This window comes from Diceros bicornis, chromosome 37 (assembly GCF_020826845.1).
Source record: "Diceros bicornis minor isolate mBicDic1 chromosome 37, mDicBic1.mat.cur, whole genome shotgun sequence".
NCBI classification, from domain to species: domain Eukaryota; kingdom Metazoa; phylum Chordata; class Mammalia; order Perissodactyla; family Rhinocerotidae; genus Diceros; species Diceros bicornis.
The window spans coordinates 20,259,655-20,284,528 of record NC_080776.1 but is presented as its reverse complement, the minus strand read 5'-3'; the positions used below and the strand labels follow the sequence as shown (position 1 = coordinate 20,284,528).

The 24,874-nt window shown below is 41.3% G+C and overlaps 1 protein-coding gene across 4 annotated transcripts in view; it reads right to left on the bottom strand.

Annotated features, from left to right (window-relative positions):
* DIS3L2 (DIS3 like 3'-5' exoribonuclease 2) overlaps positions 1 to 8,546 on the bottom strand; it is a 338,953-nt gene extending 330,407 nt beyond the window's left edge. For 3 of the 4 annotated variants that reach the window (XM_058533210.1, XM_058533214.1, XM_058533212.1), the window contains exon 1: positions 8,315 to 8,546. The gene's annotated coding sequence lies outside the window, so the exon portion shown is untranslated. Of the gene's footprint in view, positions 1 to 7,647; positions 8,104 to 8,314 lie in introns of those variants that run through there. The other variant, XM_058533213.1, reaches the window with a different exon arrangement.
* Between the last annotated feature and the right edge of the window lie 16,328 nt (positions 8,547 to 24,874).

Genomic DNA, 24,874 nt, shown 5'->3' with positions numbered 1-24,874 from the left:
TTGGACTTTATCAAAATTAAGAATTACTCTTCAAAAGACACCACTAAGAGAATAAAAAGAGACTGAGAGAAAATATTTGCAAATCCTACATCTCAAAAAGGACTCACATCCAGAATATATTAAGAACTTCTAAACTCAGTAATAAGAAAACACAGAACCCAATCAAAAACGGACAAAAGATCTGAACAGACACTTCACCAAAGAAGCTATAAGGACAGCAAATAAGTCCATGAAAAGATGCTCAGCATCACTAATCATTAGGGAAATACAAATTAAAACCACAATGAGAGGGGCTGGCCCAGTGGTGTAATAGTTAAGTTTACGTGCTTCGCTTTGGCGGCCCGGTGTTGGCAGGTTCGGATCCCAGGCGTGGACCTACGCGCTGCTTATCATGCCATGCTATGGCAGGCATCCCACATATAAGGTAGAGGAAGATGGGCACGGATATTAGCTCAGGGCCAATCTTCCTCAGCAAAAAGAGGAGGATGGGCAACAGATGTTAGCTCAGGGCTAGTCCTCCTCACCAAAAAAACAAAAGAAAACAAAACAAAAAATTGACCGTACCAAGTGTTGGCAAAGATGTGGAGGAAGCAGATCTCTTATACACTGCTGGTGAGAATGCAAGAGTACGGTCACTCTGGAAAATTTTGACAGTTTCTTTAAAAGTTAAGCATATCTATCATGTGATCTAGCCATTCTACTCCTAGGTATTTAACCAAAAGAAACAAAAGTATACCTCCACACAAAGACTTGTACACAAATTTTCACAGCAGCCTTATTTGTTACCAACTAAAAACTGGCAACAACCAATATGTCCATCAACAGGTGAATGTATTAGTAAACTGTGTACATCCATTCAAAGGAATACTACTCAGTGTTAAAGAGGAATCAACTACTGATAGACTAAAAAACACAGATGACTCTCAAAATAATTATGCTGAGTGAAAAAAGCATAAGTACATACTGCATGATTCCATTTATATAAAAGTCTAGGAGATGAAAATTAATATATAATGACAGAAAGATCAGTGGTTGTCTGGGATGGGGGTCAAGTTGCCAGGGATATGAGGAAAGCTTTGGGGGTGATGGATATATTCACTATCTTCTTGCTGACGATAGTCTCATGAATACATACATATGTCAAAACTTAACAAATTGTATGCTTTAAATATATACAGTTTATAGTATGTCAACTATATCTCAATAAATCAGCTTTTAAAAAAATACAGTCTTGGGGCTGGCCCGGTGGCGCAAGCAGTTGAGTGTGCAGGCTCCACTGTGGCGGCTCAGGGTTCACCAGTTAGGATCCCGGGCGCGCATCAACGCACCACTTGTTGAGCCATGCTGTGGCAGCATCCCATATAAAGCAGAGGAAGATGGGCATGGATGTTAGCCCAGGGCCAGGCTTCCTCAGCAAAAAAAGAGAAGGATTGGCAGATGTTAGCTCAGGGCCAATCTTCCTCACCAAAAAAAAATACGGTCTTAACTAATAATTAATAATCCTTCATAACACAAATTGGGCCCTAATTCACTCATTTAAAATTATTCCCTGCTAATAATGTGTGTATTTTAGTCATAAAACTCATAGGCCATCCTTACTTCCAAACTATTAAGAGAGATTGATTTGAAATGGCAAAATTCAGTAAATCACAAAGAAAACAAATGTCTTATTGGAGCAAAAGATCTCTGAACAATTCAAGTATTTTTCCATTTTAAAAACTTCAAATAACTAAAAAGAATAACAAACCATGTAAATTGCTGATTTTAAGTGGGATTAAACAAGAATAACAATGCGTTGTTATCTCCTCCCTGGTATAACTGCTGCTAGTTTCATATTCAACCCTTTACAACTGACTAAAGCTGACCATGGCAAAGAGATAAAGCAGCAACTATTTCCCACGTGGAGCAATGCTCTCTAAATGAGGTGAAGTTAAACAGCAATGTCGGGGGTTCCTCTCTGAATCCCTCAGCACCCAGACAATCACTACAAACCTCTCTCCTTCTTCAAAGCCTAACGCGAAACAGCAACAGCCCAATTTCATAAAAGAAAGCCTACAGCGGAACCTAAAGAGCAGAGTTCCTCAATTAGCATTAAATAACTCCCTGCCTCCTCCTGGTTTGAGTACCCAAGCTCTCAAGTCTACCAGACACTCCAACAACTACTTTCCTTCATTTGAAAGACTTTTAAGCCACAGGGAATAGGTAACCTTCTACTATATCGACCTACATCATTACTTGCTCTTTTCTTTATCGTCCCCATAGTCTTTATGTTGATGTTCTCAAGCCCAGTGTAAATGCTGAAATCAGAACCTAATTTAAGGAAGCAGCATGATGCAGTATGGTGGAAAGAATATAGGCTTTGGAATCAGACAGACATGCACTCACACTTTGGTTCTAACACCTACTGCCTTATGACTTAAGTAAACTCCCTGAGCCTCAATTTTCTCATCTGTAAAAGAATCAAATCATCTTTCTCACTGGAAAACAAATGGTATGAAATGATACATGCATGTGAATTACTTAACACATAGGAGGGGCTCCAAAAATGATAATCCCCTTCCTCCTCTTTACTTTCTGATAGGAAGGCATCTTCTGAGGGCAAGGTACCTCTTCATCAGCCCTTATCCCCAGGTGATTTCAGCAGAGACATTTTCACTGTACTTTGCGCCACATGAAAGTCCTTTCCTGCCAGTGTGAACACTCTCTTGTCTGCCACCATTAATGCATCCCAGAAGCAGCTGTTATTAGGATGTAAGAAAGGAATCAAAAGTAGTTGGACGGGGGCCCGGCCCGGTGGCATAGTAGTTAAATTCACCCACTCTGCTTCAGCGGCCCATGGTTCATAGTTTCGGATCCTGGGCGGGCCCGGTGGCATAGTAGTTAAGTTCACCCACTCTGCTTCAGCAGCCCACAGTTCATAGTCTCGGATCCTGGGCGCAGACATATGCACTGCTTATCAAGCCATGCTGTGGCGGCATCCCATATAAAGTAGAGGAAGATGGGCACAGATGTCAGCCCAGGGCCAATCTTCCTCAGCAAAAAAGAGGAGGATTGGCAACAGATGTTAGCTAAGGGCTAATCTTCCTCACACACATAAAAAAAAAGTAGTTGGACAATACACCCATCTTCACAGCAGCATTATCCATAATAGCTAAAATGTGGAAGCAACTCAAGTGTTCATCAATGGATGCATGGATAAGCAAAATGTGGTATATACATATAACGTAAAATTATTCAGCATAAAAAAGGAAGGAAATTCTGACACACACTACGACATGGATGAACCTTGAGAATATTATGCTCAGTGAAATAAGCCAGTCACAAAAAGACAAATACTGCATGATTTCACTTATATAAGGTACTCAGAATAGTCATAGCGACAGAAATCATAGAGACAGAAAGTGGAATGGTGATTGCCAGAGGCTGGGGAGAGGGAAGAATGGGAAGTTGTTGTTTAAGGGGTAGCATTTCAGTTTTACAAAATGAAAAATAGTTATGGATGTGGATGGTGGTGATGGTTGCACATTATGAATGTATTTAATACCACTGAACTATACACTTAAAAATGGTTAAGATGGCAAATTTTACGTTATGTGTATTTTACCAAAATAAAAAAAAATGTGGAAAAAAGGTAGTTTTTTTGGACTTACAGTTGACTAAACTGACCAAGTCTAGCCTCAACATGAGAGTTAATCACATAATTGCAACTCTGGGGCATCAAGTTCTTGCTGTGGTTCCAAATAAAATGCTATCTGAAAAGTCTTTGTTGTCAAATCGTTCTGTCTCCTGTTACATGACACAAAGGAGCATCTTGTGCAGTTCCGCCACCATCCTCAGTCTAATAAAGACAACAAGAATTCTGGCCAAGTTTCCCTGACATCACCAATAATGGCATAGACAGCTGGACTTGAGAGGGAACTCGGACCCATTCCAGGCCCACAGTTTGATTTGTACATGTGCTCAGTAGTATCTGAATGAAAATGAACTTTATTTCCCACAGCAACCCCCCATAAAAAAACAAAAAAAATTTGGAGGTTAAAATAAAAGGACATTCTAAAAACCGGATTCTATAAGGCTGGTCCTACAACACAGGAAAACAAAGTCTGGGATAAAAGGGGAAACTGCAAATAAAAGTTTACAAATCTTCCTTCCTACAAGAAAATGCTTTGTTACAATATTTTTCCCTTAAACTATTGAGCCCTCTCAAAATCATTTCCAGCCTAGTGTCCCAAAAGCAACTGGTCCATAGGCATTCTGAGATAAGCACTATAAAATGAAGTATAAATACAATTCTTTCAACATTTAGCAGCAATAAAACTCACAAATAAGCATAAACCTTTGCCTCAAAATAAATCAGCTAACCTAAAAAGTTTAATGCATTAGGTTTTTCATTTCTGATGGTTTTTTCATTAGATTTTCATCAAAATCTGCAGAAGAACCCAATATGTGCCATGGACAAATACATGCAACAAAGACAGCGTTAGGAAAAGGCAAGAAAAGCTCAACTCTGATTGCAAAAGTGCAAGAACTATTCAACTCCAAAAGGACCAATGTAAATTTGATTAATATAATCAAGGATCCGAAATCAATGAAGTTCAAATGTTATGTAGGGCCACCTTCTAGGCAATGAAAGTCCTGAAGACAATTAATTAACACATATTTCCTACGCATCTCCCATGCCTCAGCATAATGCTATAGGGATATGGAAATCAGTTTCTGTGCCTCAGTGGCAATTCTAGTCTAGTTAAAGAATAAGAGCATTAAATCACAACATGTAAGCAGGCCTAAGCAGAAAAGGCACCCAGCAGTTGCAAGACCAGAGCTCTAGTTCCAAGTCTGCCCCAATTCAGTAGATGTCTGTCCTCGGGCAAATCACTGAAACTTCTACAGGACTCTATTTTCTCACCTACAACAAGAGAGGGTTGGATAGGATGATTTGTAAGGCCTCTTCCACTCTGGGTGGATTAATCTAAATTGAAAGACAAAGGAGAGGAACTGGGCCTAAAAGAATTGGTAGGATTTGAACTGACCGATGGAAGAAGGAAGAATATTCCAGGGAAGGAACGTGAAGGTAAAAATGGACACATCTTGTATTTCACTTATATGAGATACCTAAAGCAATGAAAATCATGGAAACAGAAAGTAGAAGGGTGGATTCCACGAGCCGGGAGGAAGGAGAAATAGGGAGTTGCTCAATGGGTACAGAGTTTACTTTTGCAAGATTAAAAAGTCCTAGAGAGGGCCGGCCCCGTGGCTTAGCGGTTAGGTGAGAGCGCTTCGCTACTGGCAGCCAGGGTTCGGATCCCGGGCACGCACCGACGCACCGCTTGTCCGCCCATGCTGAGGCCGCGTCCCACATGCAGCAACTAGAAGGATGTGCAACTACGACATACAACTATCTACTGGGGCTTTGGGGGAAAAAAGGACGAGGATTGGCAATAGATGTTAGCTCAGAGCCAGTCTTCCTCAGCAAAAAAGAGGAGGATTAGCATGGATGTTAGCTCAGGGCTGATCTTCCTCACAAAAAAAAACGTCCTAGAGATCTGTTACACAACAATGTAAATATAGTTAACACCACTGAACTGCACACTTAAAAACGGGTAAGAGGGTAAATTTTATATTATGTGGTTTTTTTTAACCACAACTAAAAAGTGTCACAGAAGTTAGTGCCCTAGCAGTCATACTGATGCAAAAATATTTCAAATCAACGAACTTCTAGAGTCAATCCTAATCCCTAAAATTCCTTTTCTCCCAATTTAAAAAAAATATGTGGACACATCTTGCTGGTGCGACACAGAGGCTTCCCCAACCACAATAAAGCTGAGGGAGCACGCTGAGAAAATGACAGAAGACAATACAAATACTAAGCCACGGCAGAAATACAAAGCAGGCTATTCAAACACAATCTATTTGTGTCATTCCCCACTTGCCATCCAGCCTAAATCTCTAAATAAAACCATACAGAGGCTTCTCTTTACTCCAAGGATAAAGAAAAACTCCCCAACCTGCTTAGAAGGCCCAGCACCCTCTGGCACACCTCTCCAGCCCCTCTCCTCCCAGATGCTTCTCTACTCTCCCTGCTCCATACACAGAGCTGCACCTTAAGTCCTCAGTCCTCTCCATGATCCCTGCCAGCACAAGGGTTTTGCTCTTGCTGTTTGCTCTGACCGGAACACTCCTCTTTTCCTGTACATCTTTCAGATATCGGTTCAAATGTCACTTCTGTGACTTCTCTAACTCAAACAGAGTCACAGTTGCAGTTTGACATTCATGCGATTATTTGATATCACCTGCTGGGGACAGGGACCAAGCATGCATTCACTCCTCCCCATTTCCAACGGCAACCACAGTGCCTAGTACAAATAAGCACTCAAATACTTGTTGAATAAGTGAATAAATGGGCACTAAACCTAAAAGAAAGCAATAAAACATCATAAGAGGTCTTCTTAAGAATTTGTGCATCGTCACAAATGAATCTTTGGAGGATGTCCAAAGCAATTGAGCCTAAAATCCCTATTCAACTCTTAAAAGAAAAAAAAAAGTCAATTCAGATGCCTGTATAAATTTCTCTGGCCCTTCTATGTCTCTAGGCAAATGCTGAGCACCAAAGACTGATAAGTTAAACACACACACACCTCATAGATAAAGCAGAGCTACTAGCTGCTGAGTAACTGTTATTTTGGTATTTCCTGATACAGCACCTGCTACATAGGAAGCACTCTGGAAATATCTGTGAAATGAACAAAGAGCAACATTTCACAAGACTCTTAAGTATGTATGAAACAGTAACTAACTGTGGTGTCTCATATGAAAGTAAGACCAACTCCAGAAGCAAAGGAAAGAATCTCTATGTAGCAAAGTCCCCTGCTAGTAGCCTCATTATTTTAGATCTCAAACATGAAAAATGCCAGACATATCTGAACTAAGAGTGAAAGAAGCAGTGCAATCAAATGACTTTAAAGCTTTAAATAAAGACTACAAAATGTCACATGGGACTTTTTCCCAAACCCTTAAGAATATAAAGAAAGAAACTATTTAGGATTCCCTGTCCCCTCCAATACAAACACAAGTTTTATTTAGACTTTAGAAACAAATCAAGAGACAAATAGTGTCTATACTTTAGAGATATAATCCATAAACATATTTCTGAAAACTCCAGCCCATACTGATCTCTCCTCCCTCTGATTTTGCATTTAAACAAATACTATTTTATAGTTTTCTAACTATAGTTTAATGTGTGCAGTCTCTTATTTCTTATATATCCTTTCAGGTGCATATAACACTGCAGGTGCTTAATAAATACTTATTGAACTGAAATGAAATTATACTGTTTTAAACAATGGATTTTGATATATAAACTCCTGCATTTTATTCCCAAATGTCATTCTCGAAAATTCTTCATATGCCTCAGTTTTAGCTCCATCATCATTGAATTGATTAAAGTCATTACCCAACAATGTTCAAATAAGGCTTAGAGTTGTCTTAGTGCCACCCCTTCAAACTCAGTTAAGAAAGGTTTTCAGCCTCTTGTATTTCCATATAAATTTTAGTTTGTCAATTTCTGGAAAAAAAAACCAGCTGGGATTTTGACAGAGATTGTGCTGAATCTGTTTTCAAATGTAAACCAGAGATATTAGCAACACCTACCCCTACTTTCTCCAACGTAGTAAATTTCACTTGAAATTTTTCCCAAACCTGTTCAGTCCCAGGGAGAGTTCCTCTGTAGAATTTGGAAGACACAAAATCTAAACTACAGACTACTACCCGCACATCACTGAAAACTGGAAAGCTACTTCCCCGGAAAAGGATCAAAGTGTTGAATTAAATGACTCTCACGACCAACAAAGCAGGTAAAGTATATTACTTTGGAAAGCGCAAAGCAGCAGGCAAACATCAAGTATCACAGTTAAGAGGCTGCTGTTCAGGCTCCTGAGGCGCCCCACCCCTGCCAGTCCCACACATTGGTATCAGGACCCAGGAGAACGCGCCCACAGGTGACCCAAGCCTCAGGAAGCGTCCTCTTTATAGCAACTGGCTCTGTTTAATTCTGGTTTTCCTCCTGGCGCACCACGCTGGGCTCCAAGACAGGGGCGGCGGGGCCGCGGCACGAGACGCCGGGCCTGGGAGGCCGGGTCTGCCGGGAGCGGGCGGCGTGAGGTGGGCAGGTGCGACGCCAGAAGCGGAGGGCGCTCGTCCGGGGCCGCCGCCGCAGGTGCCGCGCGAAGCTCCGCGGAGCCCCCGCAGGCCAGCCCCGGGGTCGGTCCTGAGAAGGGGTCAAGGTGGGGCGCGCGGGACGGGGGCAGGGAGGCCTCACCGTTGCTCCCGGGAGGCCGGCGGCGCCGCGGTCCCTCAGTTGCTAAGGAGAATGCTCTTCCGGGTCACGGGCGCGGCGATATAGAGAGCAACGGTGGCCGGAAGGGGCCAAGAGGGATGCGCGGGGCGACTTCGCGGCGGAGGCCGTGGTCGGCCGTAGTTCTGCTACGGCGCAGGTGAAAGGGCCGGGCGGGGAGCCGCCTCAGTTTCTGCGGCCTTGTCTCGCGGGGGCGACTGGCCGTAGCCGGCGGCTCTAGCTGGGCGCCTTCCTTCCCAGCCGGTTTCAACCCCCCTGCTCCGGGGCCAGACACCGGCGGACGCGCTCCCGCCCCTGCTCTTGAGCCCGCCCAGCCCAGGTCCTCCGAGCTGTGCCCCGCGGGGTCCACTCTCACCCTGCAGAATCCGCCAGCCCTGAGGCGTGTTGCCCCGCTTCTAGCCCCCTGGTGTAGCCACGCCGGCCCTTTTTTGTGACAAGGTTTTACTCATTCGTTCGTTTACTCAACGTTCGGTTACTGGACACCTGCTCAGGGTTTGATGGAGGGCTGGCACTGGGGATAGAGATGGGCAACCCAGGCGTGGTGCCTGCCCCCAGAATGCATAGGCTGGTGGGAGGACGGGCAGGCAGTGTCCTGGGTACTGGGATGCGCAAGTAAAGGAAGCTACGCGAGCCTGCCCGAGGGGGCCTTACCAGACGCGGTGGGGAAAAGCTGATGGTGGAGACATCAACCCAGTAAAAAGGATAGGGCAGAGTGTTTCATGTAAGAGAGTAGGCTTTGTGGGGAAATCCACGGAAAAGTCGGTCTAGCCTGCCCAGGGAAGTGTGTAGAGAAGAGAGAATGGTTAACAATGGAACCTAGGAAACACCAATATTGTAGGTGTGAACAAAGGAAAAGGAACTTCCAAAGAGCACCCAGAATGTTCAGTGGAAGAACTACTGAGGAGACAGCAAGAGAGGAAAGAATTTCAGTAACGGGCTGGTCACCAGTGTCAAATACTGTGGAGAGCAACTGCCCAGTGGTGACCATAGAAAAATCAAAATTCAGAAATACAGTGTCAAAGTCGACAGTGGCTTGAATCTGTGCAGTGAAGGAGTCCACCACCATATGCTCCATATGGAGACAAGAAAAAGAGATGCATTACATTTTTCCTGAATGCCTTCGTGTTTTAAAAAGCACTGTCTTAGTATTTGCAAATTTCAGGATTCCTCTACTAATAACTGAGCTCCTTAAAGGTGGAAAATATTTGTTATTTAACCTCGCATCTACAGTGTCTGCCACACACACAGTTCTCAATCAATGGTTGTTTAAAGAATAAATGAACTCATGAGCCTTTGATTTTCAGTGTTCACACAGGTCCCCTCAGCAAAACTGTGATATGGGCAAAACTTGTTTATTCAAACTGTAGAGGATAGGAGAAGCCCAACAGGGGCAGGAGGCAGAGGGTGGTGGAGGTCCAGGGATTCAGTGGGTGGGAGAAGGCCCAGTGGAGCCAGGGATGGGAAGACCCAGAAAAGGAAAAGCACAAAAGATCAAAACAGAAGATGGATTTTCAGGGCCAGAAATAGGAGATAAAGCCAAGGAAACCAAAAATAGTTAGAAGCAGGAATAGAAGAGCAAGGACAAGAGCAAAGGAAGGACAATTATCATCCATAAGGTCAACAAGCAGATCCCATTTTGATTGGACGGTTGGCAGGAAGTGTGGTGTCAGCCAGTGAATGCTGCAGGACTTGGTGGACATATCCCCATGTCCTCTAAGTGGAGTGAGCTCTGGGCTTCCTCATGTGGACCAAAAGAAAACCACAACACACTCTAGAGTGACTTGAGTGAGAGGCTAGCCCTGCCAGCCTACCTCCAGTCCGTACCTCCAATCCATTCCCATTATAATAAGTATTACAATAAGCTCCCCCAAAAGAGAAATATTATTCTTCTCTGAAAGAATATGAATCTATCCAGAATGGATGTGACCAGCTGTCTGTGGGAGTAAACCACAAAATTAGAAAGGTGTGGCTGAAGAGTTTAGGAACACAGGAAATATCAGTCAAGGGGGCCTAGGTGTAACATTAGCAAGGCAGGACCAGAAAATGGTTACAGTTTGGTAAAGGAAAGCTACATGAATTGTTTTGTAAACAGAAGGAACAAAGTCAACTTGGAAGTTAGAAAAAGGAAGGCTGAAAAATGATAAAGTCTAACCCACGTTCTCCTGGCAGCCTTGAATAACAGCATCTATTCTAAAGAACTGTGTTCTGTTGAAGGGCTAAGGCGACTCATTAGGCTCAACTTGACTGGGGTTCTGGGAGATTTCAATGGTGCTTCAAGATAGAAACTTATCATTGCTATGAAGGGCATATTTTTAGAGAACTTCAGAGAGTTGTGGGTGAACTCTGTATTTCCAGGGTGGTGTGGGCATGGATGGTTCCAGTGATGTGTTTTGTCTGACTTTAGTCTCTGGATGATGAATAGCCAATTAATGATGCAAAATGCTTGAGGAATGCCAGGATATGAATGGAAGACTAGGGTCATCATGCCCTGTTGATATGTGAAGTGAGCCATCTGCTGCCTCCAGAATTCCATTTTAGCCTTGGGAGGGACTGTCTGTTATGAAATTCAAGCCTTCCTGGGAATTTAGGAATTATAGATCGCTATAGTTGCCCCAGAGCTTTCCAGGCCCAGCCCAATCCTTATTCCTAACCACCACTACCCCCAATTTGGTCTTCTCTTGTACTAACATCCACCCAGTCACAAAGGCAGAACCCAGACACCCGAGAGTCATTCTCAATTCCTCCACTTGCCCTCATCACCACACTCTCACCCTCACAGCCCAGTCCAAGAACAAGTCCTGCAGATCATCTCATTCCTGTCACCCAAGTCCTCTGCCACCAATTACAGTGCAAGGAGCGAATAACCAAGCAACTCAGGACCACCAAGAAGTATTGCAACCTCAAAGAGGAATCAAGGTGATAAAGGCAGTGTGTGTGTGTGTGTGTGTGGGTGGGTGCGGGTGTGGGTGCGTGTGTGTGAAAACAAACAGTGTAATGACCAAACACCACAGGAACTTCAAGGAGATAAGATGGAATAAACTCATTCAACAACATGTTTTGATTGCCGTTCACATGCAAATTTAACCTTGAAGGAAGTAAAAGATAATGCAAGGACCATTAAATAGGTTAAAGAAAAACTAAGGTAGAATTGAACATATTCCGAGAATCAAACTGAAGGAATGTTTGCTGGCTTGGGATGCAACTTTGGAAGGCCCCGGCTCAGCTGTGGGGTGCATTAAAGAGTCATGAGCCTTGTCTTTACCTGTTGGGCTGAGAGCGCTTCTGGCTGAGAGTGCTGTGGGTGAGCAGAACATATGTCTCAGCATCGCAGTATCAGTTGTTCTCGGTCCTCAACTCAGCAACTAGATCTACCCAGACCACTGTTTCCAACATGTAGTCTTTGTCTGATTATAGTCTGTTTTAGTTCTTGTCTCACTTTAAATTTAGTTTTAAAACACACATTTTGGAGGAAATCAAGATGGCGGCGTAGGCAGACTCTGAACTCACCTCCTTCCGCGGGCACAGCCAATTTACAACTACTCCTGGAAAAATTACCCCTGAGACAGAACTGAAAACTGGATAACAGGAACTCCTGCAACAACGGACAATCCTAACTGAGGTAGAAGAGGCAGAGACTCCCTTCTGGAGAGGAAAAACTCTGCCTTCACAAGCCACGGCGCCGCACGGCCGCCTGGGAGCAGCGCACAGGTACGCAGCCCTCCCTGGAGGCGCGGGGCCCTGAGCCGGGGAGTGCCCCCGCTGGGGGCATTTTGTGGACCCAGCACAATCGAGACCAGAGGCATAATATCTGACTGTGCCTGCTACTAAACCATTGGGGAGTACCCCCAGAAAAGCTGGTTCACAAAGAAATTAAAACCGGCTCTTAAAGGGCCCACGCGCAAACTCACCCCTTTCAGAAAGCAACCTAAAATCACCAGAAAGAAAGGTGCACAGTGCTTTGGTGAAAAGAGACTCACCTAATAGGCCCTGTCTGCATCTCGGTGAGAGGTGAGACCTCTCCAGGGACTGGGACATTGGAGGCGGCCATTGTTGTGGCCTGCTGTGGGCGTGCTGACACAGACGCCACTGGAGTTCTCCCTGGGGCCTACTACGACAGGGTCTACCCCACCCGCTACAGCACCGATTTAATCCAGCTCAGCCAGGGCAGGCAGCCCACCCTAGAGACTGGCCCCACCCAACAACTAGCCCTCAGGCAACTTGTGGGCCTGCATAGATTGGTGACTGGATTCTCTGCAGCCTGGCAACTGAGCTGACTTCAGTGGGGCAGGGCTTGCACAAGGAGCCGTGGAGAGTGTGGGGCGGTGGTGGAGTGTGTGGGGCTCCTGCTGTGGAGAGACTGAGTCCGCTTCGGGAGGTCAGGGCGCACACATGTGGCAGGACTGTGTTGACTGTGTGTGTGGACCTGTGGGCGGCAAGGCTTGTCAGCTGCAGAAGACTTGTGCTTCTCAAAGACCCACATAGGGGGTTTGCCCCACCTTCCAAAGCCTGAAACAATTGGGTACTCCCGTGCCTGAGGCCAGCCCCACCCAGCTGCAATCCTCAGAGAGCTGACAAGAGACCTAAAGGCAGGAGGCTTATAGCAATTGTAAGGCCCTGAGACTAACAACCTGCCACGCTGGGGGCCTACTCACTTAAAAGAAAGACTGCAACACAAATGTGGTGTTAGAACTTGCAGCCAACTGTGCTGGGGGTCCCCACACCTGATAAAGAGACTGAAGGGCCCACAACAACTACAAGCAGCTGAGCATTACAACAGCTGGCCAGGAGCATAACTCGGCCTCCCTGGGCACCTACAGGGAAAGCAAACAGGCCACAACAGAAGGACCCACGTAGCCCACATAGGGGTCACCCCTGGAACATTGAGAACTGAGGGAAATACACTACAGGCCTCCTAAGCCATCACTTACATAAGGTCACCTATCCAAGAGCAGGAGACATAGCTGACCTACCTAATACATAGACACAAGCACAGGGAAAGAGGCAAAATGAGGAGGCAAAGGAATACATTCCAAGTAAGGGAACAGGACAAAACCCAAGAAAAGGAACTTAAGTGAAACAGAAATGAGCAACCTACCTGACAGAGAGTTCAAACAAAGAGTGTTAAGGATGCTCACTGATCTGGGGAGAAGAATAGATGAACTTAGTGAGAATGTCAACAAAGAAATGGATGATATAAAAAAGAACCAATCAGAAATGAAGAATACAATACTGAAAATGAAAAATTCACTAGAGGGACTCAAAAGCAGAGTAGAGGATACAGAAGAACGGATCTGTGAGCTGGATGAAAGACAAGAAGAAATCCCAAGCTGAACAGGTAAAAGAGAAAAGAATTAAAAAGAGTGAGGACAGTCTAAGGGACCTCTGGGACAACATCAAGCACGCTAACATCCGTGTTATAGGTGTCCCAGAAGGAAAAGAGCGAGACAAAGGGGCAGAGAATCTATTCCAAGAAATAATAGATGAAAACTTCCCTAACCTAAGGAGGAAACAGACATCCAGGTACAAGAAGCACAGAGAGCCCCAAACAAGATAAACCCAAAGAGGCCCACACCAAGACACATCATAATCGAAATGTCCAGAATTAAAGATAAAGAGAGAATCCTAAAAGCCTCAAGAGAAAGTCAAGTTACATACAAAGGAAAGCCCATAAGGCTATCAGCTGACTTCTCAGCAGAAACCTTACAGGCTAGAAGAGAATGGCACGATATATTTAAAGTGCTACAAGGAAAAAACTTACAGCCAAGAATACTCTACCCAGCAAGGTTATCATTCAAAATGGAAGGAGAGATCAAAAATTTCCCAGACAAGCAAAAATTAAAGGAGTTTGTCACCAAGAAACCAGTGCTACAAGAAATGTTAAAGGGACTGATTTAAGGGGAAAAGAGAAGACCACAAATAGGAAAAATTATCTATTTCCATGATAAGAGGGTAATGGATACAAATGCACAAAAAAGAAGTTAGATATGATATCAAAAACATAAAAGGAGGAAGGAGGGGAGTTAAAGAGTAGAGCGTTCAGACAGAGGTCAAACTAAAGAGACCATCAATTCTGTATAGAAGAAGAAAGAAAAAGAGAAGGACTACTAAAACACTGAGGAAAAAAAAGTTAAAAAATGGCAGTAAGTACATACTTATCAATAGCTACTTTAAACAGCAATGGACTAAATGCTCCAAGTAAAAGGCATAGGGTGGCTGACTGGATAAAAAAACAAGACCCATATATATGCTGCATACAAGAGACACACTTCAGACCTAAAGACACTCACAAACTGAAAGTGAAGAGATGGAAAAAGATATTCCATGCAAATGACAATGAAAAGAAAGCTGGGGTAGCAGTACTCATATCAGACAAAATAGACTTTAAAACAAAAACTGTAAAAAGAGACAAAGAAGGGCATTACATAATGATCAAGGGAACAATCCAACAAGAGGATATAAAACTTGTAAATATCTACACACCCAATGTAGGTGCACCTAAATATATAAAGCAATTATTAACAGACATAAAAACAGAAATAGACAGTAACACAATAATAGTAGGGGACTTTAACACTCCACTTACACCAATGGATAGATCATCCAAACAGAAGATCAATAAGGAAACATTGGCCTTAAGTGATACACTAGAATAGATGGACCTAATAGATATATACAGAGCATTCCATCCCAAAACCGAAGAATACACATTCTTTTCAAATGCACATGGAACATTCTCCAGGATTGATCACATATTAGGCCACAAAACAAGTCTCCATAAATTTAAGAAGATTGAAATAATACCAAGCATCTATTCTGACCACAATGGTATGAAACTAGAAATCAACTATAGGAAGAAAATCAGAAAAGCCACAAATACATGGAGATTAAACAAAATGCTACTGAAGAATGACTGGGTCAACAAAGAAATCAAAGAAGAAATCAAAAAATACCTGGAGGGCCGGCCCCGTGGCTTAGCGGTCAAGTGCGCGCACTCCGCTGCTGGCGGCCCGGGTTCGGATCCCGGGCATGCACCGATGCACCGCTTCTCCGGCCATGCTGAGGCCGCGTCCCACATACAGCAACTAGAAGGAAGTGCAGCTATGACATACAACTATCTACTGGAGCTTTAAGGGGAAAAAAATAAATAAAAATAAAATCTAAAAAAAAAAACAAAAAACCTGGAGACAAATGAAAATGAAAATACGACATGCCAGAATTTATGGGATACAGCAAAAGCGGTTCTAAGAGGGAAGTTTATAGCAATACAGGCCTATCTCAACAAACAAGAAAAATCTCAAATAAACAATCTAACAATGCACCTAAAGGAACTGGAAAAAGAAGAACAAACAAAGCCCAAAATCAGTAGAAGAAGGGAAATCATAAAAATCAGAGCTGAAATAAATGAAATAGAGACCAAAAAAAAATAGAAAAAATTAATGAAACCAAGAGCTGATTCTTTGAAAAGATCAACAAAATTGACAAACCTTTAGCTAGACTCATCAAGAAAAAAAGAAAGAAGGCACAAATAAGTAAAATCAGAAATGAAAGAGGAGAAATTACAACAGACACTTCAGAAATACAAAAGATTATAAGAGAATACTATGAAAAGCTATATGCCAACCAATTCGACAATCTGGAAGAAATAGATAAATTCTTAGAATCATACAACCTTCCAAAACTGGATCAAGAAGAAGTAGAGAATTTGAATAGACCAATCACCAATAAGGAGATCGAAACAGTAATCAAAAACCTCCCCAAAAATAAAAGTCCAGGACCAGACGGCTTGCCTGGTGCATTCTACCAAACATTCAAAGAAGACTTAATACCTATCCTTCTCAAACTCTTCCAAAAAATTGAGGAGGGGGGGAAGCTCCCTAACTCATTCTACGAAGCCGACATTACCCTGATACCAAAACCAGACAAGGACAACACAAAAAGAGAAAATTACAGGCCGATATCACTGATGAACATCGATGCAAAAATCCTCAACAAAATACTAGCAAATCGCATACAACAATACATTAAAAAAATTATACACCATGGTCAAGTGGGATTTATTCCAGGTATGCAGGGATGGTTTAACATTGGCAAATCAATCAACGTGATACACCACATTAATAAAATGAAGAATAAAAATCACATGATCATCTCAATAGATGCAGAGAAAGCATTTGACATGATACAGCATCCATTTATGATAAAAACTCTGAATAAAATGGGTATAGAAGGAAAGTCCCTCAACATAATAAAGACCATATATGAGTAACCCACAGCTAATATCATCCTCAATTGTGAAAAACTGAAAGCTATCCCTCTAAGAACAGGAACCAGACAAGGATGCCCACTGTCACCACTCCTATTTAACATAGGACTGGAAGTCCTAGCCAGAGCAATCAGGCAAGAGAAAGAAATAAAAGGGATCCAAAATGGAAAGGAAGAAATGAAAATGTCACTATTTGCAGATGACATGATTTTATATATAGAAAACCCTAAAGAATCCACCAGAAAACTTTTAGAAGTAATAAATGAATATGGTAAAGTTGCAGGATACAAAATCAACATACAAAAATCAGTTGCATTTCTGTACACTAACAATGAAGTAGCAGAAAGAGAAATTAGGAATACCATCCCATTTACAATTGCAACAAAAAGAATAAAATACCTAGGAATAAACTTAACCAAAGAGGTGAAAGAGCTGTACACGGAAAACTATAAAACATTTCTGAAAGAAATTGAAGAAGACACAAAGAAATGGAAAGATATTCCGTGCTCTTGGATTGGAAGAATTAACATAGTTAAGATGTCCATACTTCCTAAAGCCATCTATAGATTCAATGCAATCCCTATCAAAGTTCCAACAACATTTTTCACAGAAATAGAACAAAGAATCCTAAATTTATGTGGAACAATAAAAGACCCCGAATAGCTAAAGGAATCCTGAGAAAAAAGAACAAAGCTGGAGGTATCACACTCCCTGATTTCAAAATATACTACAAAGCTGTAGTAACCAAAACAGCATAGTACTGGCTCAAAAACAGACACACAGATCAATGGAATAGAATCGAAAGCCCAGAAATAAACCCACACATCTATGGACAGCTAATCTTTGACAAAGGAGCCAAGAACATACGATGAAGAAAAGAAAGTCTCTTCAACAAATGGTATTGGGAAAACTGGATAGCCACATACAGAAAAATGAAAGTAGACCCTTACCTTACACCATACACAAAAATTAACTCCAAATGGATTAAAGACTTGAATGTAAGACCTGAAACTATGAAACTTCTAGAAGAAAACATAGGCAGTACGCTCTTCGACATCGGTCTTAGCAACATATTTTCAAGCACCATGTCTGACTGGGCAAAAGAAACGATAGAAAAAATAAACAAATGGGACTACATCAAACTAAAAAGCTTCTGCACAGCAAAGGAAACCATCAACAAAATGAAAAGACAACCCAGCAATTGGGAGAAGATATTTGCAAACCATACATCTGATAAGGGCTTAATCTCCAAAATATATAAAGAACTCATGCATCTCACCAACAAAAAAACTACCAACCCAATTAAAAAATGGGCAAAAGAACTGAACAGACATTTCTCCAAAGAAGATATACAGATGGCCAACACACACGTGAAAAGATGTTCAAAATCATTAATTATCAGGGAAATGCAAATCAAAACTACAATGAGATATCACCTCTCGCCCTTCAGAATGGCTATAATTAACAAGACAGGAAACAACATGTGTTGGAGAGGATGTGGAGAGAAGGGAACTCTCATACACTGCTGGTGGGAGTGCAAACTGGTGCAGCCACTATGGAAAACAGTATGGAGATTCCTCAAAAAATCAAGGATAGAACTACCATATGATCCAGCTATTCTACTGCTGGGTATTTATCCAAAGAACTTGAAAACACCAATGTGTAAAGATACATGCACCCCTGTGTTCATTGCAGCATTATTCACAATAGCCAAGACTTGGAAGCAACCTAAGTGCCTAGCAAGAGACGAATGGATAAAGAAGCTGTGGTATATATACACAATGGAATACTACTCAGCCATAAGAAACGATGAAATCCAGCCATTTGTGACAACATGGATGGACATTGAGGGTATCATGCAAAGTGAAATAAGTCAGAGGGAGAAGGTCAAATACCATATGATTTCCTTCATTAAGTAGTAGATAATAACAACAATAAACAAACACATAGAGACAGAGATTGGATTGGTGGTTACCAGAGGGGAAGGGGAGAGGGAGGAGGGCTAAAGGGATAATTCGGCACATGTGTGTGGTGATGGGTTGTAATTAGTATTTGGGTGGTGAACATGATGTAATCTATGCAGAAATAGAAGTATAATGATGTACACCTGAAATTTATATAATGTTATAAACCAATGTTACTGCAATAAACAAAAAATTTTTTAAAAAACTATAAAAAAATAAAAAACACATTTTTCTTTTCCTTCTATCTTTATAGTATTAATTTTATCTTAACTTTTTAAATATAAATCCTTCTAGGACATTCCCATTTTTTTTCTCATAGGTCTTAGCCTTAATTTCTTTTGCACCTTCTAGTTCCTATTTAAAATTTCATCTTTTTAAATATTTTTAACTCTTTTATTTTATCAGGATTTTATCAGCATATTATTCTTAACTTTTTAGGTTTAATTTTCTATTTTTGAGTTCTTTGCTCTTTTGTTTCTTTTATTTTTTTATTTCACATATGCTACTTTATTTTTTTTAATGTGGTATTTTTTTTTTAATTTTATTTATTTATTTATTTTTTTCCCCCAAAGCCCCAGGAGATAGTTGTATGTCATAGCTGCACATCCTTCTAGTTGCTGTATGTGGGACGCAGCCTCAGCATGGCTGGAGAAGCAGTGCGTCGGTGCGTGCCCAGGATCCGAACCCGGGCTGCCAGCAGCAGAGCGCGCTCACTTAACCGCTAAGCCATGGGGCTGGCCCCTTACATATGCTACTTTAAATGTGAATTTTAGAAAATTCTCTCATTTACAATGTTATTCTTTATAAATTTTTATTTCCATATTTTTAGCTTTAAATTTGTCTTAATTTTTATACTCTCTCATCATCCCACTTTAGTCTTTCATTTCTCTGATCTTCCATATTATGTATTTTTTCTGATTTTGAACTTTTTATTTTGTTATTGAGGTTGTATTGGTTTATAACATTATGCAAATTTCAAGTGTACATCATTGTATAGACTGCATCATATTCCCACCAAAAGTCTAGTTTTCATCTGTCACCCTACATATGTGCCCCTTTACCCCTTCCACCCTCCCCTATCCACTTCCCCTCTGGTTACCACCAATCTGTTCTCCATATCTATGTTTGTTTATTTGTTTATCTTCCACATATGAGTGAAATCATATGGTATTTGTCTTTCTCCATCTGACTTCTTTCGCTTAGCATAATACCCTCAAGGTCCATCCATGTTGTCATAAATGGCACAATTTAGTCTTTTTTTATGGCTGAGTAGTAGTCCGTTGTATATATATATACCATATCTTCTTTATCCATTCATCAGTTGATGGGCACTTAGGTTGCTCCCAAGTCTTGGCTATTGTGAATATTGCTGCAGTGAACATAGGGGTGCATGTATCTTTTCAGATTAGTGTCTTCATGTTCTTCGGATAAATAGCCAGAAGTGGAATGGCTGGATCATATGGTATTTCTATTTTTAATTTTTTGAGAAATCTCTGTACTGTTTTCCATAGTGGCTGCACCAGTTTGCATGCCCACTAGCAGTGTATGAGGGTTCCATTTTCTCCACATCCTCTCCAATACTTGTTTTTCCTGTCTTTTTAATAATAGCCATTCTGAGGGATGTGAGGAGATATCTCATTGTAGTTTTGATGTGCATTTCCCTAATAATTAGTGATGTTGAACATCTTTTCATATGCCTATTGGCCATCTGTACATCTTCTTTGGAAAAATGTCTGTTCATATACTCTGACCATTTTTTGATCAGGTTGTTCATTTTTTCATTGTTGCGTTCTATGAGTTCTTTATATATTTTGGGTATTAACCGCTTATCAGATATATGATTTGCAAATATATTCTCCCAGTAAGTGGGTTGTCTTTTTGTTTTGTTGATGGTTTCCTTTGCCTTGCAGGAGCTTTTTAGTTTGATGTCGTGCCATTTGTTTATTTTTTCTTTTGTTTCCCTTGCCTGAGGAGACATGATATTCAGAAAGATACTGCCAAGACAGATGTCAAAGAGTGTACTGCCTATGTTTTCTTCTAAGAGTTTCATGGTTTCAGGTCTTACATTCAAGTCTTTAATTCATTTGGAGTTAATTTTTGTGTATGGTGTAAGATAATGGTCTATTTTCATTCTTTTGTGTGTAGCTGTATAGTTTTCCCAGCACCATTTATTGAAGAGTCTTTACTTTCTCCACTGTATATTCTTGTCTTCTTTGTTGAAAATTAGCTGGGCATAGATGTGTGGTTTTATTTCTGGGCTTTCTGTTTACAATTGCCACAAAAAGAATAAAATACCTAGGAATAAATTCAACCAAGGAGGTGAAAGACCTGTACACTGAAAACTATAAGACATTATTGAAAGAAATTGAAGAAGACATAAAGAAGTGAAAAGATATTCTGTGCTTATGGATTGGAAGAATAAGCATAGTTAAAATGTCCATGTTACCTGAAGCAATCTGCAGATTCAATACAATCCCAATCAGAATCCCAAAGACATTTTTCACAGAAATAGAACAAAGAATCCTACAATTTATATGGAACAACAAAAGACCCTAAATAGCCAAATCAATCCTGAGAAAAAAGAACAAAGCTGGAGGTATCACACTCCCTGAATTCAAAATATACTGCAAAGCTACAGTAATCAAAACAGCATAATACTGTCAGAAAAACAGACACACAGATCAATGAACTTTCTCTTTTAATCACAGCTATATCTCAGCAGCTGCAAATGGCATCTAACAATTATTACACTTCAAAAGAGAAAGAATAGCATTAAACTCACCAAACCCAGAACACTTATACCTTTGTTTTGTTGAATAATTTACTGCAGGAGGAGGTCTTTGTAGGACAACATTTTACTTTTCTCCCTTTCCTTGCCCTCTGCCAGATACCAGCCTCATATGAAGCTGTTATAACAGAAAGGGGTCTCTCGTGTTGCAACTCCAATACAACAGCAATGCAGCATAGCACTTAAGACAAGGGGAACAAAACTGCTAGGTTCAAATCTGACTCCTCCAATTATTCACTGTGTGACCTTGGCCAAGTTATGCAACCTCTCTGTGTCTCCGCTTTACTCACCTATAGAATGAGGATGATTATAGTCCCATCTCATAGGGTTGATGTAAGATTTAAATGAATCAATACATGTAAAGCACTTAGAACAGTGCCTGACACATAGTAAATATATGTGTTTGCTAATATCGTTAAATTAGAAGTTATCCTAAATAGTAGTCACTCTTAGGAGTGTAAAATAACCAAGTATCTTGTAGATGATGGTCCTAACTGACGGGGCAGCTTTTATTCTTTCTCTCATAGCAGACGCTGTAGCCTACCAAGCTTCTCTTTGGCACTCTCTCTTGCTAACAGAACCCTGATTTTTTTTGCTCCTCCAGGGAGTCATATGCTGTGGGGGAGGAGGAGGAGAGTGTGCTCTGTGTGTGTGTATGTGTGTGTGTGTGTGTGTGTGTGTGTGTGTTGGGGGTGGGGAACAATTTCAATGAAAGGTGAGTCTGTTTCTTCTTTTCCAGTGCCCAGCACTGACTGAGTCTCTGCAATCTAGAATTCTAGAGAGAAAATCTCTGATTGGCTGAGGCCACCCTATAAATTGGGTTAGGGGTCCACTGAGCCAAACACTGAGCCAGGGAAACAGAGTCACCCAGTAGAATTATGGCTGCTCAGGTCTACACCTTCCTTAGGGGCTGTGTGTGTGTTTGTGTGTGCTTGATTGGTGGGAGGGGGGCAAAATTTCAGTGAAGGGTATATAGGCAGGGAGAAGTGATAATCTTATGCAGTATACAGCCTATCTCCACAGATATGCATACCCTAGCCTGAAAAGCAGGGATATAAAGTATAGTTGTCATAAAATATGATAATTATATTTTAAAATATTTAACTTTTCAGAATACCAAAACAAAACCAAGAGAATTTGACTAAGGAGAACTTGGAGAAGGTGAGTGAAAGCCAAAAAAAAAAATTCTGAATCCATTTAATAGAAAGAAAAATATTTTTTAATTACAACAGATATAAATAAATGAGCACAGTCTGTTTTTTGTTTTGTTTTGTTTTTGTGAGGAAGATTAGCCCTGACCTAACATCTGTTGCCAATCCTCTTCTTTTTGCTGGAGAAGATTGGCCCTGGGCTAACATCCATGCCCGTCTTCCTCTACTTTATATGGGATGCCACCACAGCATGGCTTGATAAGCGGTGCGTAGGTCCACGCCTGGGATCCGAACCCTCGAACCCCAGGCCACTGAAGCGGAGAGCATGAATTTAACCGCTACACCACCAGGCCAGCCCCAAGCACAGTCTGTTTTTTGTTGAGTATGTGAAAACATAGTAAAATACCAGGAAATTGGGTCATTCAGAAAATGTTACATTTGATCTCACTTAAATGAATCAAGAAACACAGCATCCAATAGAAATCCTATATTAAGTTAAAGAGAAAACAAAGAATTTTACTGAGAAAAATACAGAATAACACAATTACAACAATTATAAGATTACATGTAAATGGACTAAATTTTCCTATTTAAGAAAGAGAATCATTGACTGGATTAAAAAGACAAAATACACACCTATGGATCTTATAAAAAAATGTTTAAAGAAAAGGGAGATAGAATAATTTAAAAGCCTGGCTCAGATAAAAAATCATGCTTGCACAAAAGCAAGTGTAGCAAGTCCCAGCTTGACTGAACAAGTTACGTTCATCCCAGGATTCCAGCATACCTGGGCATGCCCAGAACACCAGTGGCAGGACCCACTGGGAGTCTGTTTTCATGAGAAGCCAGCATCCTAGGAAAGAATCCTTTCTTCAGACAAGGCCAAAGAGAAGCCCAAGGACAGCCAGTCAATATGATGCTGTGTGCAGCAGGGAGCCTGTAGGAAGAGGGAGAGTCCACAAAACAAACTGTTTGGCCTGAGGCAACCCTGCTGTGTAGCTTCTCAACAGAACATGAGGCACCAGCAGGGCAAAGGTGCTGTTGGAGCATGTTGGTATAAACTCTCCACAATACTCTGCTCATTGGCCCCAAACACAGGCTCCAGCCCAGCCCCACTAAGGGATTGTCAGCAATTCCCTGCACCTTGGGGACCTCCATTTCTCCTACAAAAGGAGGTGATTGGAGGAACTGATCCAAAGAGGAAAAATTGGGAAATAGAAAGCTTCTCATGGGTACCTCAAGTCTTCACAAAAATTAGTTGCAATTTTGAAGATAAAGATATTCACAATAGATACACAAAGATTTTACACATCTTTTGTCAGACTTCCATGCAATAAAAGTGGAGAGAAAGCCAATACACCACCTATATGCACATGACCAGGCAAGAATGGAAGAAAGGCGGGAAGACGGAAGATGGAACAGTTGAGTTGAAAAGGCAACACCAAATATGGAGACGTTATTTATTTATTTTTTTTGTGAGGAAGATCAGTCCTGAGCTAACATCCATGCCAATCCTCCTCTTTTTGCTGAGGAAGACCAGCCCTGAGCTAACATCTATTGCCAATCCTCCTCCTTTTTTTCCCTTTTTCTCCCCAAAGCCCCAGTAGATAGTTGTATGTCATAGTTGTGCATCCTTCTAGTTGCTGTATGTGGGACACTGCCACAGCATGGCCAGACAAGTGGTGCGTTGGTGCACGCTCGGGATCCAAACCTGGGCCGCCAGTAGCAGAGTGTGCACACTTAACCACTAAGCCATGGGGCCAGCCCCGGAGACGTTATTTTAAAGACAAAAAAAAAAGCTACCAGGTACACAGTTAAAGCTGTATTGGAGGGAATTTTTTTATCTTTCATGCCTATGGTAATACAAAAGAAAAAGAGAAAAATAACTAAATCTACACCTAAATTTTTTTGTTTTTGGTGAGGAAGATTAGCCCTGGGCTAACATCCGTGCCCATCATCCTCTACTTTATATGTGGGATGCCTGCCACAGCATGGCTTGATAAGCGGTGTGTAGGTCCACACCCAGGATCCCAACTCATGAACCCCAGGCCACCAAAGCAAACTTAACCACTATGCCACCAGGCCAGGCCCTACACCTAAATTTTTTTTAAAAAGATATAAGTAACAAATTTAAAAGAGAAAAGTAATAAATATGAAATCAAGTAAATAAATTAGGAAAAAGAGAATATCTGTTTAATATGCAAAACTGAGATAAAAAATTAACTAATATAATATTTACAGCCACTACTATAGCCAACTAAATACCCAAGACAATATGAGAGAAACAAAATTCAAAAGACTATATAAACACAGAAGAGTTTCAATTATTGGGAAATACTATTCAAAGTTAAACACTAA